The sequence below is a fragment of the Tamandua tetradactyla genome, chromosome X (genome assembly GCF_023851605.1).
Source record: "Tamandua tetradactyla isolate mTamTet1 chromosome X, mTamTet1.pri, whole genome shotgun sequence".
Taxonomy (NCBI): domain Eukaryota; kingdom Metazoa; phylum Chordata; class Mammalia; order Pilosa; family Myrmecophagidae; genus Tamandua; species Tamandua tetradactyla.
This window is the reverse complement of record NC_135353.1, coordinates 69,659,915-69,664,496: the sequence shown is the minus strand read 5'-3', so window position 1 is coordinate 69,664,496 and position 4,582 is coordinate 69,659,915. Positions and strand designations below refer to the sequence as shown.

Sequence of the window (4,582 nt, the reverse complement as noted above, 5' to 3'; positions counted from 1 at the left end):
CAGAACTCAGAAAAGAGTTGAGAATAAAGAGGATTTACTGAAGGCATATTGTGTTTCAGGAGTTGAGGAGGGGTCAGAGAAGGAAACTAAAGTGCTGTTTGTGAACACAGGCTTAATGAGGTTAGGATGCAGGAGTTGAGGGGTGTCCTGTGGACCCTGGGTTTCTTGTGGTGACCAGCACAAATGGAGAGAAACATATTACAAATGAATTCTGATGGATTCAAAGCGGTTAGGGTTGACAGTTTTAAATGTTGGAATAGGAAGAGGTGCGTGTGTGGGGCTTCTTGTTGACCCCAGATGATGTGGGGAGTGCAGTTGGAATCCTGAACACTGGATCAAACACACTGTTTGAACAGATCACATATATCTGTGTAACAGATCACATATATTTGTAATGATAGAAAAGGATAGGACTACACCTGCAGAAGTGGAAAGGTGAAAGAATACGGAGTGAGGGTCAAGGAAACCTCCAGTTTTCTGTAATCTCTTCACAATTTAATAAAAAGACAAAATAAATATAACTAAATGTTAACAACCTTCAAATTTGGTGGAAATTCTGGTGTTTATCATATTTAATGTCTGGGACATTATAAGTACCCAGTGAATATTATTTGTTGAATGAGTGTATCTTTGTGCTTTAAAAGTTTCTCAAAAAAATATCCCAAACTTTCAAACCAACAGAAAGGGCTACAGGATCACAGAAAAAGGAATGGCGTGATGTGGATGCGAAATATGGGAAGGGCGTGAGAAATCCTCGTGGAGAGTGTGATTCTTGATCTGTGTAGATCTATAACTATACATAAACCATATGGAAAATGTGGCATGCAAGCTAAAAACATAGTCCTACCCCAATTTTACCTTAATGCTCCAAGTTTCTGAGTGAGTATCCAGAAAAATGACCTTGAACATCCAGTCCTTTCAAGTTATTGAAGGATCCTCACTTTTCTTCCCTAGCAGGGAGGTGATGGTGGTGCTGCTGTTCAAAACTTCTGCTCTAGCATGGATTTAATACCTCCATTTAGAGACCTGCTTTATCCAGAGTCGACTGTGAGCCAAGCAGAACGCTAGGGACTGGGAATAAAAAGATGATCTTTGGTTAGACACTCTTCTGATTGTCCTAAAATGAGTGCTACCACGTTCAGAGGCTGATAAAAGTTAGAACTTGACTTTTACATAAGGGAGCATCACGATCATAGAAATGTCCACCTGTGGGGGTGAATGACCCTGAACAACCCATCCCTTGCCATGAGCATCCTTCCTTCAACACCACAGACGATACTGAGCACCGCTTCCGAATGACTTTTCGGTTATCACGGCGTACTTCTACTGCTGTGGCTACAGGAACCAAGAAAGCCAGACTCCGGCGCGTGTAGCGTGGATATCTGAGTTCGCAGATGCTCAAAACTAACCGGAGAAGATGTCTCTGCTAATTGTGGAGGATACTATTAAGCGTGGCCCACGAGTTTATGTGGGATGAAGGGAAGGCAGGCGGCGGCACCAGAGCAAGGGGAGGGGCAGGGGAGTGCTCCCGCGGTCCTTCGGCCAATCAGAAGGCTGTAGCGGCGTCTGGGAGGCGGGCCCTGATGATATCATCAAGCACGGTTGCCCGGGTGAGGTCTTAAGCTTTGGGGAGAGAGTGGGCGGAGGCCCACAAGAGGAAAGTCCAGGTAGAGCCGGGAGGCGAGCTCGCGGGCTCTCGGCCAATCAGGGAAAGCTGGGCGGGGCCCGGGGTTCCTGCCCAGGGTGCCCGCCCGGGACTTATAACTGCAGAGCTCTGCGCGGGAACGCTACCCTAGCGCAGAGTGAGGAGCTGCACGCACCGGGCAGTTGTCTCTTAACTGTGTTCACGTCTTCAGGTGAGGACCAGCGGCCCCTCCGGGAGCCAGAGGAGGCGAACGCCCGGGGGCTGCGGGTGCGGTGTGTCGGGTCTTCGCACGCTGGAGGGGCCGGTGTCCGGCTGGCCTTGGAAATCTGCGCTGCCACAGGGTGAGTCTGTGCTTCTGTCTTCCTGCCGCATCTTCCGCCCCGAAGCCGGATCCCCCGGGGGTGGGGCGGGGAAGGCCGAGGGAGTGGACGCCCAGAGCCGACCCCGCCGCCGCGGTAGCTACAGCTCCGAGGCTGCGAAGACGAAGCCGCCCCTCTCTCCCTCCCCCTGGAAGCCATTAGGCTGGGCGCCCACAGCGGTAGTCATTAAAAGATGTATGCAAATTGCTCCTGAAAGTCAGTGCACCAGCCCTGTCGTTAAGGTTGGTCCTGGTTTCCCTAGCTTTGCAGATTGCAGTCTGATCGCTCAGCAGAGATTTTGGGGTGACCTCGACTGGATGGAGGCATATTCAGGACTCTAGCTGATTGGGCGGCCTCTATTCTACTCTGGGCCCTGGACGGCTCCTACCCCGCGAGGGTGGAGCTAGGCATGCGCAGGAGACCTCTGCTTTCCAGTTTCTAGGATGTCCTATGGTCAGTTCGGGATAAATGGAATGTTTCCGGGGTACCAGGCATTCATCCTGACCACGGACGGCCACGCACCTCTAAGCCTCATGTCCTTGCCTCTGCTTTTGGAGACAGAGAAAGTGGTGCAATAAGACAACTGTATTTGGTCTGTCCAGTTCTGCTCTTGTGCCAGGCCTGATCCTAATTAGTTGTTCATTTCTTAGAGCAGTTACAAGCCAGTGGCACCAGGACCTTGTTGTGAGACATGTCATTAGTTATTTCCTGATCAGATCCCTTCCCTCTTTTATTGTCCTATTGTTTCTCTTTTAGTCTACTGTCTTCGGTCAGGTCAAAATGGAAAGAACCTAGTTCAACTTAAGCCATGCTTTTTATTTCCGGCTCCCTACCCCCAAGTAATAAAACGCCCCCGCCCCAAAGTATTGAATAGAAAGTGAAGTTGCTTAATAACTAACTGGTTCAACCCAGTCCTTAATTTTCTTTTTTATCCCTACCTGCTCTTGGGCTTTTATCACCTCCATTTTACCTTTGATGTCATTTTAAAAGAGTCGGACGTTTTAGCTGCTGGTTTCTAGAGCATGTTAGTTTCTTGTGCATCCTGATTAAAAGGCAGCTACTGCCTGTTAGAAGCAGAGTGATGATGTGGAATTGAAAGTATACTAATAAAAACCTGACTTTTCTGATCTCTGTTGGTATTTTCCTATTGAAAATCAGAAAGTAAAATACACACTGATGGCAAGTGTGAGGATTTTGGGTGTGAGTCCTTAGTTTGAGCATAGTTATGCCAGTTAAGCTTTTAAAAATGTTTTGTTTTTTTCTTTTAGGAAAGACGAGTGATAAGCCAGACTTGTCCGAAGTGGAAAAGTTTGGCAGGTCAAAACTGAAGAAAACTAATACTGAAGAAAAAATACTCTCCCCTTGAAGGAAACTAAGTCACGGGGGTTTCTAATAAGGCCAATCAGTGGTGAAAGTTCAGTAAATAAACTCTTCTAAGTAAATTTTGTGACAAAGTAAGCAATAATTAGAGTAGCATTGTATTTAACAAAATAGCTAAAAATATGAAATTGTCTTCTGACTTGGATTATATAAGCGATTCTTACATAATAGGCCCTAGTAGCAATGGGGGGACAAAACACCTAGTTCCTTCTTGGAAAATTACTAATACCACCTTAAAACCTATCTTGAAACATCGGACATAGCGCTAGAAAAATCTCAGTTTTGTCCACTTGGTGGTTGTTTGGCATTTTTCTGCATCTAGCAGTTGGGGTCCATGATCTGATCCCTAAAGAACCAGGTGAACTGTAGTTTTTGCTTCCTCTGCCTGATAAGAAGATGAGGTGGAAGTGCAAGTTTAGATCTTGGGTATACTCAAGGCTCCCAGGCTCAAGGGAAAAGTTTTGTTTTCTGGAGTTACAGCCTGCTGGAAAAAGTATATTCACAAAAGCTAAGGGGCGCTTTTTGTCATGACATTATATTTGAGGGTTCCAAAGTTAGTTAAATTTGTCTGAAAGGATATAATTTCTTAATTGTATAGTGATAGATAAATCTGAAGAAAATGCTTAACTAGCTCCTCAGTCTCAGAGTAATCTATGGAAAAAATGGTAACACCATAAGTCTACCTCTTGTGGAAAAATTACAAAACAGCTGATATAGATTCCAGTGAATATTCAGGGGATTAACACGCACCCAAAGAAACACACTGGCACACACACACACACAGCTCACTGTGAGGATTTGTGAGCAGTGCTTTGGTGTTATAACTTTAAAGCATGTATGGTAACCTCCCATTGCTTGGCAGGGAGCTCTTTTTGAAGAAACTGAACTTAATCTTAGGAAAACACCCTCTTAATAATTTATTCCCCCCCCCCCCCAGCTATCCAGCAGGAGAAAGAATGTATCCAAACATCATAAACCGAGGGTCTCCTTGCAAGAGCAAATTTGAGCATGACCTGCATGTTTTGGTTATAGGCTTGTTTTTTGTAAAGTAACATGTTTGTAGAGAATTTAGGTATCTTTTTCTGTTCTCTCACCCATACTTCCTACCTCAGAGGTCAGGGTTAGCCAACGCTCCATTACTTTCATTTTAAAACACCCATTGGTGCACAAATTCCAGATGGTTGATGCTGTCAGTAGT

At 45.5% G+C, this 4,582-nt stretch overlaps 1 long non-coding RNA gene across 1 annotated transcript; it reads left to right on the top strand.

Moving 5' to 3' along the window:
* Window positions 1-1,524: 1,524 nt before the first annotated feature.
* Window positions 1,525-4,102, top strand: LOC143671563 (uncharacterized). Its single transcript, XR_013169599.1, has 3 exons — window positions 1,525-1,667; window positions 1,857-1,986; window positions 3,273-4,102. It is a non-coding gene; the product is annotated as an uncharacterized LOC143671563 (long non-coding RNA).
* Window positions 4,103-4,582: the final 480 nt, after the last annotated feature.